Source organism: Triticum aestivum, chromosome 1B, assembly GCF_018294505.1.
Source record: "Triticum aestivum cultivar Chinese Spring chromosome 1B, IWGSC CS RefSeq v2.1, whole genome shotgun sequence".
Taxonomy (NCBI): domain Eukaryota; kingdom Viridiplantae; phylum Streptophyta; class Magnoliopsida; order Poales; family Poaceae; genus Triticum; species Triticum aestivum.
In genome coordinates, this window is record NC_057795.1 from 190,339,502 (window position 1) to 190,355,268 (window position 15,767).

Here is a 15,767-nt window from a genome sequence, read left to right on the forward strand (position 1 = left end):
GAGTTCATCTCCAAGAGGAGGTCTTGATGGTATCCTAGACGGATCTTCCCGTGAGGGGGCCTTGATGATATCCCGCAGGATCTTCTCACATGGAGGTCTTGAACTCCATGGGAGTGGTAGTCTCTCTCTCTCTCAAGAGTAGAGGTAGGAGCAAAGCTCACCTAAGAATGAGCTATCATATTTGCTTACCCTAACTAGAGGAAGGGGATGGAGTATATGTAGGCTAGTCCACGAAGGGGTAAGTGAGGAGGGGATACATGGGCCTTTGGCCCGGCTGTGCACGCGCAGGTGCCGAATGTCCGGGCCGGGTGCCAGATGACCGGGGCTCAGGCCGGATGTCCGACCATTTGATGGCCGTAGCTTCTGTACTCGTTGCCGGATTTCCGGGAGGGGTGCTGGATGTCCAAGCTTTGCTGAGTTGCCAGATGTCTGGGGTTAGCGCCGGATGTCCGGCCACTGATGCTCTTGTGCGTCTGTTGGTCTAGGTCCTGCATGGCCGCACAGGCGCCAGATGTCCGGCCCTTGGCCTGGATATCCGGCCGCTGTAGCTTCAGCAGCATCGTCTTCTTTCGTCGTCGCTTCCATGCTTCCCTCGCGGATGGTGTAGTTGTTCCTTGGTGCTTGCACTCCTCCTCATCGTCCGTGAAGCTCCGACAATACCTATGCATGCACACGGGAGAAGTGTCAAGTAGTATGCCATCCTCGAAGGGATCAAGTGAGCATGTGTAAAGGAGAAGATTCACCTTTGTGTATGTGAAGTAGATGTCGCACGTGTCACTCGCCGAACAGACGCTTGACATGGTGATGTCCATAGGATGCTTTGCATCATCTCCCCTCCCTTGGGAAAGATCCAAACTCGGATCGAAAACCGAATCACCATGGGAAAGAGATGGCTTCGCCGTGTAGAAGTGGACGTTCACCAAGTACTTGTCATCTTGAAGCTCGAAATGGGCACTCTCCAATGTCGCACCGTCTTGTGATTCCTTCCAAATAAGCAAGAACAACAAACACTTGGGAAAACTAATGTGGTTAGCGTTAGTACAAAACCAAGCATTCAAGTGGTGATTCACTGAACAAGTGTTGTCATCAAGCATAGCATATGGTTTGACAAAGGATTGTGTCATGACATGTAAGCATATGAATTGATCACAAGCAAAGATATCATGGGGACAAGCATGTAAATGTGAGGTAGAGATGCTAATATGTTTGACAAGAGGACAAGCATCTACCTCAAGATCATAGAAAACATGCATAAAGCGCTTGACAAATGGTTGATGGTAGGCATAGGGATCATTCACACCACCAAATAAGATGAGATGTCTAAACACATGGGCAAGTGCAAGAAAAATCTAAGCATAACGTTCATAGGGTGTAGTGAATATAGTGTGGCACTCAACACAATAGAAAGAGCAATTGTTCATAATGTGTGATGCAATCAAGTGAATCATGTGACAAGCAAAGGGACATGACAAATGTGAAGAAATGATATTGGTGCAACCAACCATATGATAGTAGCAAGTAGTCCAAGAATTGGACGCAACACACAAGGTATATATGTCATGAAGCATGGAAATCTGGCAAGCATGGGTGAAAGCAATATCTTGAACATGCGTGCAAATGGTGCAAGCAACACATGAAGTATGATCCACAGTATCCAAGCTCAAGAAGGATGTCACCTTGAAAGCGTGTCCTTGTGTGCATTCTTCACAATGCCGAAGTGGTAGGAAACATGGTGTAGAAGCTAGTCGTGGTAGAATGTATGAGGCTCGCTCTCAAGAGCTCGAATGGTCAACTCACGTGAAGTGGAAGTCGACACGAAGTCCAAGTATCCTACACATGCACACAACAAAACAAAGAACGTATGCACATGGTAGATAAACACATCATCCATCATGATGGTTATTTTCTCTTGCACATAACCATTAGAAGCACAAGTGCATGAATAATATGATGCAACAATGGCAATATTCATGGCACTAGGTATATGATGCAAAGAGGTAAGACAAGCATGCTTCACAAGAAATATGTCAAAATCTCCAAATATATGCGAGAATGCTAATATTGGCAATCTCAATAGGAAGACTAAAAGCATTGTTGCACTCAGTACATGTCAAACATCTAGCATGAGAGAAGCAACATATGGAGATATGTGACAAGAAGAAATAACAATCATGTGCAAAGCATGTAGATGGTTGTCATCAACCGCATGAAATGAGCAAGTATGATTCATTGGTGATGCAACATGAGCAAGCATAGAGATCAAGTCATGCAAACTAGTGGAGCGAAGATGCAACACACTAGAAGAAATCATGGCAATCATGTCATGTGAGCAAATAATAAGCATAGACAAAGCACATGACAAATCGCAAGCACGAACACAAAGCAAGATCATAGTATCTTCATAGGGGTGGGTCACAAATGGAACATGGCAACAACAAGCAATATCTCGACCAAGCTTGCAAAGACACATACGGGTACTAGAATCGATCATCATGTGTAATGCAAAGCATGAGTCACAAATGCATGGCAAAGGTATAATAATGAGCATATCATGCAAAGTGAACATGGAAATATGGGAAAATGATACATAATGGACAATAAGCCATAACCATGTGAGGGACATGTAGAAGAAATGCGCGAAGTGTTTATGCGAAGAGAGCGGTGGGAAAGACAATCCACGTGATCCCAAGTCATCATTGCTCTCTAGAGCTCGTTTTGTCAACTCATGGGATTGTGAGGTTGACAAGTATTCATGGGTACCTACACAAAAGAGACACAAACCAAATAAATTGTGCGTGTGGTAAATGTACACATCATCCATCATGATGTGTATGTGTACATGTGAGTTAGCACAAGATAGGCATCACTCAAAGAAATTTGATGCATGGTATAAGAGCATGTCATCCATCATGAAAGAATAGTTATTATGTATAACACGATGGGGACATAAATCGAGAATGCAATTAGTATATGGCACATCAATAGCATGTTTGTTCATTGGGAGCATATGGTGCACACAAGTATTGGGATCATGCAATGAATGGGATGGATCAAATTCTCCTAACATGTATGAGGGAACTATGGGGGTCTCCTCATGAGCAAGATTGGAAACATCATATGGAGAAAATGGACAACATCCAAAACAATGCACATCCGAAGCTAGGTGGTCATGGCATGGCATATGACATAAATGATGCAAAGGGAGCATATCAATATCATCACAAGAAAAACAAATGCCAATAACTATGGGCTTGTCATCTATGCCATATGTGCAAATTGGGTTTATTTTAATGGCATATGCATAGTCACTACGATGAGATTGCAATAAGACATATGGTTGATCTCATGCATATCATATGACAAGTCAAGCGGATTATCAAACATGATGTGACCTAAAGAATTGTCACAAGAAATCCTATGTAACATGGCATCATAACTAATAGACTCCACATGAGAATCATCATACTCATCATAAATGGGGAAATCATCGCATGGGGAAATCATACTAGCATGAAGCATGGTACTAGGTGGATCAACATCATGCAAGCAATCAATGTCAAGAATGTCCACTAGTGGGACTAGAGCATCACCTTCACCTATGTTACCTTTTTCATTCCACTCAAGTGGTGTAGGTGAGGTGGGAAATACCAAATGGTGGTCATCTTCATCTTGATGGAACCATGTGGGGGGTGCATCATATTCCACCATGTCCATCGTCTTGTCCAAAGGAAGGACGTAGTCATCGAGTATCAGCGCGTCATCATAAATGAGACCTAGCACCAAATGAGAAGACACAATAGAGGTAGAGTTCAAGTTGTTAGAATTGCAAATGGCCTCACGAGACCTATCAACTATCACACTCTCTCTATGTGGTGGTTCACTTACTCCCTCAAAATAGGTGCACTCAATCTCACGTATGGTGGAGTCACTCATCTCACTCAAGTGGTGGGGGTTGTGGCTCTCCTCACATGGGAATTGGGGCAACACATCATATATGGGGCTAGTGGTGAAGTCACTCTCACTCTCAATATGGTGGCACAAGTCACTCAAGTCATCATACGTTGCCGTGGTCGAAGGGAAAATCCCATGCTCAACCATCTCGTCGCCGTCGCCGTGGATGAAGGCCGAAGATGGCACATCATTGCTCTCCTCCATGACCGAAGGGAAAATCCCATGCTCGATCATCTCGTCATCGTTGCCGTGGATGAAGTCCGACACATCATCACTCTCACCTCCTAAGATGGAAGCATCATCCTTGCTCGCCACCTTGTCCCTCGCCTCCAAAGCTTTGTCCTTGAGGGTCTCCGTAGTCATACTCGTCGCTGCACCTTCTTGAAAAAGAGTCGTGGTAGACTTGGCATCATCAATGCCACAAAGAGGGATGGCGGTGAAGTCAAACTTGGGAGCATCATCTTGGATCTCGTCGGGCTCGGACATCATGGTGGTACTAGCCTCATGCTTGTCGTAGAGCTTTGCCGTGAAGTGTGCTTGGGGTGGAGAAGCATTGGCCTTCACGAGTTCTTGTTCCGCCTTGAGAGCACCAATGTAGTAGTCGTCGAGGGACTTGTAGTTCTCGAGGAATATAGTCTTGGAGATGTCGTTGTGCAATCCCATCATGAAGTGAAACTTCATCAAAATGGGGCCATCCACGCTGGCTCGTCGCAAGGCAATCTTCATCTCCTTCAAGTACTTGTCGATGGACTTGGATCCTTGGATGGTGTTCTCCAATTGGCGTCGAAGTTGTTCCATGTAGGTTGGAGGCACGAACTCTCACCGCATAGCTCTCTTCGTCTTGGGCCAACTCATGTCGTAGCTCTCCAAAGGTGTGCGAAGCCACCATGTCGAGGCGTAGCCGTGGAAGTTCCTTGTGGCGCACTTCACTTGATCTTCGGGATGAACTTGATGTAGCTTGAGGTAGTCATGCATTAAGCGCTCCCACTCGAGATACTCCTCGGGTTCTTGAGTCCCATAGAAAGGAATCTCATTGTCAGTGTCGAGGTCGTAGTAGCGCATGGAAGTTGCGGACTTGCGCTTGGGGAGCTTCTCTTGAGCGTAGTCTTGAGGTGCTTGTTGGCGAAGATGCTGTATGCCCGTAGGCGAAGATGCCTTGAAGTCGCTTGGCAAAGATGCCAAGGGAGATGGTGAAGTCGTTGAGCGGTTGTTGGTGTTGAGCTATTGACCTTCACGTTCTTGTTGGTGATGGTGTCGATGCTGATGTGATCTTGCCATAGATGGTACCTCGGAAGGATGTGCTCTTGAACGTCTTCTCGAAGATGATGAAGATCACTTGTAGGACTTGATGAGGGCTATGATCTCCTCCATTTGAGCATGCATCTTGGTGTCAGAGTTGTTTTCTTGGCATCGAACTCGTCGTTGTTGTTGTAGACCAAAGTGAAATGCCTTGCCTATCCATCACAAGACTCGAGTAGAGGTGAGTAGGAAATGAGATAAACAATACCAAGTTACCTTTTCCCAAAGTTGAGGATGTATCCCGTTTCACTCGATGTGAAATGTAAGAATAGTGGAATTGGTACCGGACTTGTTCACTCACACCTATCAAGTAAAGCTTATGGTGGAGCTCGGTGAGGATAGTGGCACAAAAATTTGATGCAAAATGTTAGCAAGAGTCAATAATGTTGAAAGAGATTCACAAATTCGCAAGTGAAACAAGTAGACCAATAGCAATGAATGGCACACGGAAACACACACACACGGATAGATAAATGGGGTTGTGCAATCAAGGAATGAGAACAAAATGTGGAATCCGCGGAAAACGCTCATGTTGCACAACTCAAGAGAGATGCTAGCAAGATTTCTCAATAGGCGGATACGACACTTGTGCACAACCTATAAGATGCAAAATGGATAAACTTTCTATTCCAAGTATGCTATGTATGTATGGTTCCCGGTGTGTCACAAGTTGATCCAAGATGATCAGATATGACAATCTTATATGCAATGTTGTATGATGCTATGGCACTTGCTTACAAGCTTCTTTGCTCTCTTTCTTTTGCTTAAAAGCTTTTTTTGTATGGCCACTTTTGCACCAATGCACAAACCAAGATAGCAATAGTGTATATGCGGGAACAAACTTGTGACACAAGATGTGATATGATAGAAAGATGATACCGATATGATATGGTATGTATGCAAGGGAGGGGCGGATCGATGATCACTAATGCACACAATTAAAGTTGCCGGCAATACTCAATGGCTAGTCTCGATAGGGAAGTGACACAAAATGGGCCAGGGGTTATCAATGCAATGGCAAGGGAATATACAATGGTGTCGTCGAGGTTACCGTCCTTATGTACGATGAAGACCTCATGGCGATGATGAGTGGTGGTGTTCTCGATGTCGAACCATCCCTAATTAGCCGAAACACCTTAGGAAATGGAAAAACCGCGAACTCAAAATCTCAAATGTCAAATGTCAAATGGTGGTAGCGGAAAAGCGGTGGTGGTTTGCACTAGGCAATGCGGAAGTGGAGTGACAGGCTATACACGTGTCGGAGTTGAAGTTGCCGTCCCTAAGTAGCCGAAACACCTTAGGAGACACAAACCACAACTCAAACAAGCTCAAACAAAATTGGGTTAAGTTGGGGTGGCGAAATGTATGGTGGGCAAGGTTATGCGGAAGTGGTGGTGGTGGTTGATGAAGAAGTAATCGTCCCTAAGTAGACGAAACACCTTAGGAGACTCGTATCACAACTCAAACAACCTCAAATGTGATGGGGGACAAAATTTGTTAGGTTGCGTAAGTCTGTGGTGGTAATGCGGATGATATGGTGGTGGCCCTAGGCAAAGATGCCAAAGTTCCAAAAATTTGATGGATTCAAATGGTGTTGAAACCTATCTAGATGGATGGGGGATGTCAATAGCTTCAAAATGAACTAAAGAACGTCAAAATCAAACTCCGGATGTGAAAGTTATGGGCAAAACAGTGAAATGGGAAAAGCTAAAATGCCAGGGGTCGAACATCCGGGGGTGAGGGCCGGATGTCCGTGGGCTGATGTCCAGAACCGTGCAGATTTTGTGCTCCAGGAGATGGATGTCCGGCTTGGGGCCCGGATGTCCGACCCGATGGCCCGGATGTCAGGCCCAACGATTCCAGATCGGGATTTGGACTTCGAAACACGATTTGGGGACGGAAATTGATGAGGTGCAACCTGGATCGCGAAGATTGTGTTGGTCTTGTGCCCCCCGCCGTCTTCTTACCTCATGTCTTGAATCTTGGGACGAGATTCTTGTTTAGTGGGGGTGAGTTGTCACATCCCAGCTAGTCCATGCATTAGAGTGTTGCATCATGTCTACTTTCCATCAGAAACTTGAATTGGGGAAGCCAGAACCCCCAGAACCCCTCTGAATTCAACTAAGGCTTACTAAAAATATTTTCAATGAACCTGAAATGCCCTTCCAAAAAGTTCACGCTCTTTGTCTTGGGTTAGAACCTCTGGCAAAATTGGTGCACATTTTTCTAGGTCAACAGAAGGTCATTGAATTAAATCATATGTAAATTGCATTTGGGCATTTAAATGCTAGTAAATATTTTGAATGCTCAAATAATTCTGAAAATAAGTGTGGGCTGTTGGAGATATTCTAAATAGAGCCCCTGATTATTTTTAGGATTTTTAGAAGTGCGTAGCTATTTTTAATAAAGCCACAAACTTACAGAAAAATAGAAAAAGAAAAGCAAAGCAAAGCAGAGGCTTACCTGGCGCCCACCTGGCAAGCCCACCTGCCGGCCCAGCCCAGCCACCGCTCCAGCGAGCTACTTGGCTTGGCCAGGTAGGCAGCCAGGTGCTCGACGTCGGCACCAGCGTGCGCCACGCAGCTGCCCGCCGCCCTGCTTCCTCCCCTCGCCGTTCTGCCGCCCTGAGTCGGTCACCCACTCCTTCCCCGAGCCCACAGACACGCCCTTTCCTCCCCAGCTCCTCTCCCTCGCTCTCCCGCACCATGGCCGACGCCACCGCAGCCGCATCGTCGCCGTAGTCGCGCTCTCTGTCATCCCTGCGCCGTGCCACCGTGTCCAGAAGCTCCGCCGCCCTCCTCTCCTTCGAGCAAGCCGAGCCCTGAGCGCTCGCTTGCCCCTAAGCCTCTGCACCGACCTCGCCCGACTCCGCCACCGCCGAAGATCCTTTTTGCCGTCATCGCCGCAACAGTTCGTCCCCTACCTCGCCGTTAGCTCCGTTGCAACCACCATGAGCCTAGCTACCTCCCCATCCTCCCCGTTCCCTCTCTCGAGCCCCGTAGCGACTGCACGTAGCTCACCCGCACGCGCCGCCCTGGAGCTCGTCGCCGACGAGGCTCTGGCCACCCAACGGCCGCGCCACCTTGTCCACTAGCCCTAACGCACCCCCAGGAGCTCAACGCACTAACCCACACGCCTCGCCGTGCCCCCTAGCGACGAGTCCGAGCTCACCAAAGCCCCGATCACCGCCAAACTCGTGGCCGGCGATGTTTCCGGCAACCCCGAGCCCAACCACCGCCACCAAACGCTGCGGCTTGCTCCCAGCTACGCGTAGACACTCCCCGCCGCCCATTTGGTCGCCAGAACGCGAAATTGCACTCCCACTACCACGTCTGGCCTCGCCGGCGACTAAACGCCGGCGGGTTTGACCCATTGACCTTGACTGGGTGGGCCCAGGTTGACTTCCCCTGAGCCTATGACAAGTGGGGCCCGCTCTGCTATTTAACCTAGGGTTAGCGCTAACTAATATTAGTTAGTTAAACTAACTACTGACACGCAGGGCCCACAGGTCAGTTTGACCTGGACCAGCCCCGTTGACCGCTGACGTCACCCTGACGCAGTGCTGACGCATTAATTCAATTACTGGAATTATTCTTATACAGGAAATTCCAGAAAATTACTAAAACTTCTAAAAATCATAGAAAATCAACCATAGATCCAAATCAAATAAATTATATATGAAAAATGATCAGAAAAATCCAATCTATCCATCTGCACTGGTTTCATGCATGTTAGAACACATTAACCTTGCTGTTTAGGTGAAACAAGTTAATGCACTATTATGACCTCTTAAAATGGGTTTGCATTTGAATCTTTGGTTCAAATGGACCCATCTTAATCTGCTCTAGCTTGCATTAGCCAAAACACATTCTTATTGCCATATCATAGCATGCATCATATTGTGCATTGCATTGATCGTGTTTGTTCTCTGTTTGTCGGTGTTGTTCCCCCTCGGTAGATGTTGTACCGACGTTGTGATCGTTGACACTGATGAAGACTCAATGCTATCTTCAGAAGTGCCAGGCAAGCAAAACCCCCTTGTTCATTCCGATACAATCCCACTCTCTCGCTCCTGCTCTCTTTTACTGCATTAGGACAACAACGATTCATCTGTTACTTGCTGCGGTTGTTGAACCCCTTATCCTCTGCATGACCTGTCATTGCCACAGTAAATAGATGAAACCCACTAGCATGAGTAGGAGTTGTTTGAGCCCTGATGTGCCTACTCATTCATGCTTGTTTGTCATGCCTGCTACTGCTTAGAGTTGAGTCAGGTCTGATTCATCAGGGATGAATCGAAGGTGTGTGAACATGTCCTACTGTTGAGAGCTAAGTGTGTGAACACGATTTGGTAAAGGTAGCGGTGAGAGGCCATGTAGGAGTACATGGTGGGTTGTCTCATTGAAACCGTCCTCAGGAACTAAGATCTGTGTTTGTGATACATGAACAGTTACTACCACACATTGGGATCCTTAATTGACTCTCTCGGCTTCTTAACCACCCTCGTTCTCTGTCCAGGAGTTGCAACTAGTTTCTGGTGTTTGTAGGACATGTGTTGGAGGCCGTGCGTAGCGCTGACCCTAGGGGTGGGCTATGATGCAGTAGATACACCGTGGCACGGTGTACCGGGCGCCCGTTTGGTGTCTCGGGAACCCTGCTCACATCGTTCAGGGCCGTATGTGGAAACCTCGGCCGGACTCCCAGCGGATGGAACCTGAATAGGCGATAAACCTGGACTAGAGACTTGAGTGTTTAGGTAGGCCGTGGCCGACACCCTCGCTAGGCTTCCGCTTGAAGGTTGCCGAGATACATGACGTGTACATGGCGGTAAGTGGCGAGAGCGTGTGTGAAGAAGTACACCCCTGCAGGGTTAACATCATCTATTCGAATAGCCGTGTCCGCGGTAAAGGACATCTGGGTTGCCTATAACAGTTCATAGACAAGTGGAAGTGGATACTCTAAAATACACAAGATAAGCGTGAGTGCTATGGATGGCGTTCTCGTAGGGAGACGGGAGCGGATCCATAGTGGTGTATTGATATGGTGAATATGTGGACTCGTGTGCGCCACCTCAAAAGAGTTACTTGCAGTAGTAGTTCAGGATAGCCACCGAGTCAAAGCTGGCTTGCTGCAGTTAAACCCCACCATCCCCTTTGTTGATAATGATGCATATGTAGTTAGTTCTGATGTAAGTCTTGCTGGGTACATTTGTACTCACGTTTGCCTATTTTATGTTTTTGCAGAGAGACTTCGGTCTCGTTAGTAGTTCCGCGTGGACTTCGACGTTTAGCTTGTTACCTCAGCTATGATCTTGTGCCCTCGGCAGGATCTGGTAGATAGTCAGGCTTCCCAGCCTTTTTTCCATTTGTAGATGTCTGTACTCAGACATGTTAAGCTTCCGCTTATGTTTTGATTTGTATGCTCTGAATGTTGGGTCATGAGACCCCTGTTTGTAATATCTCGCTCCTCGGAGCCTAATGAATACATACTTGAGTCGTAGAGTTATGTTGTGATGCCATGTTGTATTTACACATATCGAGCATATTGTGTGTATGTTTGAAATGCTTGGTATGTGTGGGATCTGACTATCTAGTCGTTTATCCTTAGTAGTCTTTCTTACCGGGAAATGTCTCCTAGTGCTTCCACTGAGCCATGGTAGCTTGCTACTGCTCCGGAACACTTAGGCTGGCCGGCATGTGTCCTTCTTCGTTCCTATGTCTGTCCCTTCGGGGAAATGTCACGCGATGAATACCGGAGTCCTGTTAGCCCGCTACAGCCCGGTTCACCGGAGTCCTGCTAGCCCGGTGCTACAGCCTGGATTCACTCGTTGATGACCGACACGTTCGATGCTGGGTCATGGATGCCTGTCCCTGTAAGTTTGTGCCACTTTGGGTTTACGACTAGCCATGTCAGCCCGGGCTCCTTATCATATGGATGGTAGCAACACTATCATATACGTGTGCCAAAAGGCGCAAACGGTCCTGGGCAAAGGTAAAGCGACACCCGTGGGAATACCGTGCGTGAGGCCGCAAAGTGATATGAGGTGTTACATGCTAGATCGATGTGGCATTGAGTCAGGGTCCTGACAGCTTTGGTATCAGAGCCTGACTGCCTGTAGGTTTACCAAGCCAAACTGGTCGAAGTTGAGTCTAGAAATGCTTTAGTTATATAAGGGAATTGATTGTGGAAGGGAACGTAAGGCTCTTTTACTCCTTATACCTCATGGCCTTTTGATCTGAGTCAACCTCTTCTCTTCTACAGGGATTAAGAACTAGGCCTTCTCATCTATCTAACAGGATGACGTGTTACTAATCCATAGACTTATGAGATTGTTGGTTTTACGCCCCAGTTCAGTTTATACTACTTCCGTGTGTCCATAGTTGGTCTCAGAACCTTGATTTTGTGCTTCTGAGTGGTTATGCCACCATTTTTGCAGGATGTCTCAAATCATTTTGAGCATTTACAGCCGTTATGCTGTCTGAGTCATCCCAGGTTTCTAAATAGTCTGATGCATTTGCAAATCCTTTCTTTCCGTTCCCGATGTCCTTTTTGGTCAGGATAAGCACACTAACCGGTGAGTTGAGGTACTCTATTGCCTCGGTATATATGTTGGAGCTACTACTATGATCCTAGGTGTCTTAGAGAACCACCTAGTAATCTAGCCATGTTTTGTGTTCCCGGTGTGATAATTCTGGCCTTTATTCTCAAAGCATCCCGTGATGCCACTTAGTAGTAGGTATTCTATTCCTGGGTTCTTGAACCCGAGATTCACCCTACTTACTTCATGTTGATAGTGTTTGCTAGTTCCTTTAGGTTATGAGTAACCTTGCAATAGTCCTGGAGGTCCATGGTATTTCCTTCTTCCAAATACCATGAACCATTAAGGTAGAAGTTATTTGAACCAAAAGATCACAATCAGAGTACTCTTAAGGAGTTCTCCATTCATAATCGTGACTCTGCCAGTCCTACCTCTCTGCATGGGTTATCCGGAAGAAACATGTTGAACTTGGTTCGACATACTAATCCATGCATCCACAACTCAGAAAGTTATATGTTCCTTGAGTTGTCCCTCTTAGTTGTCTTCTGACCCTCGTCTATCAATTGATAGACAGGAGTAGTTGTGCAACTGTGTTCATCGATGCCTATTATTATTGTGGTCCGTCGAGCCATTCTATTCTGGAATGACTAGGAGAAACAAACTCCAGTACCTTGTCCATTTCTAGGATTGGGTCAAAGCAGTTGTATTCCGCAGATCAAATGCCAATCTAGCTTCTAATCTGTTCCACCCTAGAGTATTGCCATCTTATGTCAAGAATGTCATGGGAATTGTACAACCTCTTATGAATTCTTGATACAGTGATACTCTCGCCATCATTTTTCATTCCTTGGTCCCTGTGTTGTTGCAACCGGAATACCGACAAATGGAATGTGATGTGTGAAATCAATACTCCTAGCAACCTCGTTGCTTGGTAGTAAATGGAAAATATTCTCATACTTAGCGTGTTGGTTATTAAATCATCATTCTAAGACAGATCGTGCTACCTAGTCCTTATTTCTGGTGCACTCTTCGATCAATGAGTTAGGATTTCAATCCCTTGCTTAATTGATCACATCATCTTGCCTTGGAAGCAAGATTGTTCTCGAGCTTAATAACATATTGGTGGTTCGTAATTTTCTGAATATCTTCTCTGAAGTATTACCAGGTTGTCACCTGACCGCTATGTAGGGTTCGTGATCAAGTTGGTTTTCCATAAACCACCCCTTCTTCAAAAATCTGTGTTGGATACCCTGAGCTAGTTGGTAAACTGAACAACAACTTGGAGAGTTCGAAGATGAAAGTTTGTCCGACTTAGTTCATTCTCAAAGAAATATCCTTGTGTTTGTGTGGTTGTTGAAGAAAGATGATATCTTCACCGATTGGTCCCTGTGATCAGTTGTTGGATCTATTGCCTTGTCAAAATTTTGACTTGAGTATGGGCTATCGTCAAGTCAAGTCAGAACCAATGATATTCGTAATGTTGTCTTACCCGTGGTTGTTTCCTCGGGCATACACCGTTATATCCTTTGGTCTGACCGATGCTATCGCCTTGTTCACATAATTGTGGAATTCCACTTATATGGAAACCTAGATGAATTATTGTTGAGCCCATCAGCAACATTTTTATCTCCTCCATGATTCGTGTTGAACATTTAGCTAGTATTGGAAACTTATATAAGCATTATCTTCGTGTTTCGTTCATGAAGAATATGCTTGGATGAAAGAAGTGACTTCCTCTAGTTCATGTGCATTGGATGCAAGATGCCGCCGTGAATTCGAGAAAGCATGTTTTTACTTCCTATGGAATCATCCCGAGTTGGTCATGCACGTGCGAAGTATTCTATGGTCTATTAGACTGATCAACTTTGTTCCATATGAATTCTGTAGCACACCAAGCCACTGATTGATTTGTTCAAGGAGAAGAAGTTTCTTCTTAAGAGCTAGACTTATGCAAGGACTTCGATATCCTCGTTGATGGTTCCTCCCTGAACTCGGTAGTGTTTCGTTGTAAGACTACCAGGTGACCATGCTTGTCTGGGACAGCGTGTTCACATGCTTGTAGCAGAACCAACTCAAGTTTTGGAGCTTGCTACCGTAGTTCATCTCTTGAGAATCTCGCAATATCATCTCGTCGATTTGTGTTGCAACCTTTCCTTTTTGGACATGTTGTCTGAAGTATCCTGTTACTAACCAGATCTGAATCTTAGGAAGATATGATGGTTGGAACATTCCAACATTTGCATTTTGTTCCTAGCTTGCACCGTCTTTGTGCCATTTCACTATGGGCTGCCTTCTTAGTAACTCTTGTTCAGGATCATCCTCAAAAGTGGTCCTACCATGGGTCCCATCCATTCCCGATGATAAGCAAAAATCATCCATTGCGTTGTCTTCAACAAGGTAGTCCACATCATCCATCCTAGTCCGAGTATGCCATTCCTTCGAGCTCTTTCAATCAATCAATTGTAAATTGCCTTAAGATGGTATGAAGAGTTTCAATGATCTATGGATCAAAAGTAATTCTTTTTGCCACTTAAGGGAGCAGTTCAACGACTCACCTTTTTCAAGGTGCCCCGTTATGGGATCATGGAAATTATTTCCTCGCCACCTTGACACCATCCACCATCTTTCTAAGCGTGGAATTGTTGCCCACCAAATCAAACCCCGTCGTTTGTTCTTCCATCCCTCTCGATGTGTTTTGTGTCTCAACTCAAGATGTTTCAACATCTCATTCCGCGAGTTGAGATTGTATAGTTCGATCTTTGAGAAGATCAATCCTGGTAGAGTTCCTTTCCGCCGTCGTCGTCACGTGGATGAAGATCTCAAAAGCGAGGATGTCAAGATCAACGTATGCAAAAAATCAACAACCTTATGAGGTGCAACCTGGATCGCGAAGATTGTGTTGGTCTTGTGCCCCCCTCCGTCTTCTTACCTCACGTCTTGAATCTTGGGACGAGATTCTTGTTTAGTGGGGGTGAGTTGTCACATCCTAGCTAGTCCATGCATTAAAGTGTTGCGTCATGTCTACTTTCCATCAGAAACTAGAATTGGGGAAGCCAGAACCCCCAGAACCCCTCTGAATTCAACTAAGGCTTACTAAAAATATTTTCAATGAACCTGAAATGCCCTTCAAAAAAGTTCACCCTCTTTGTCTTGGGTTAGAACCTCTGGAAAAATTGGTGCACATTTTTCTAGGTCAACAGAAGGTCATTGAAGTAAATCATATGTAAATTGCATTTGGGCATTTAAATGCTAGTAAATATTTTGAATGTTCAAATAATTCTGAAAATAAGTGTGGGCTGTTGGAGATATTCTAAACAGAGCCCCTGATTATTTTTAGGATTTTTAGAAGTGCCTAGCTATTTTTAATAAAGCCACAAACTTACAGAAAAATAGAAAAAGAAAAGCAAAGCAAAGCAGAGGCTTACCTGGCGCCCACCTGGCAAGCCCACCTGCCGGCCCAGCCCAGCCACCGCTCCAGCGAGCTGCTTGGCTTGGCCAGGCAGGCAGCCAGGTGCTCGATGTCGGCACCAGCGCGCGCCACGCAGCTGCCCGCTGCCCTGCTTCCTCCCCTCGCCGTTCTGCCGCCCTGAGTCAGTCACCCACTCCTTCCTCGAGCCCACAGACACACCCTTTCCTCCCCATCTCCTGTCCCTCGCTCTCCCGCACCATGGTCGACGCCACCGCTACCGCACCGTCGCCGTAGTCGCGCTCTTCATCGTCCCTGCGCCGTGCCACCGTGTCCAGAAGTTCCACCACCCTCCTCTCCTTCGAGCAAGCCGAGCCCCGAGCGCTCGCTTGCCCCGAAGCCTCTGCAGCGACCTCGCCCGACTCCACCACCGCCGAAGATCCCCTTTGCCATCACCGTCGCAACAGTTCGTCCCCGACCTCGCCGTCAGCTCCATTGCAACCGCCGTGAGCCTAGCTACCTCCCCATCCTCCCCGTTCCCTCTCTCTAGCCCCGTAGCAACTGCACGTAGCT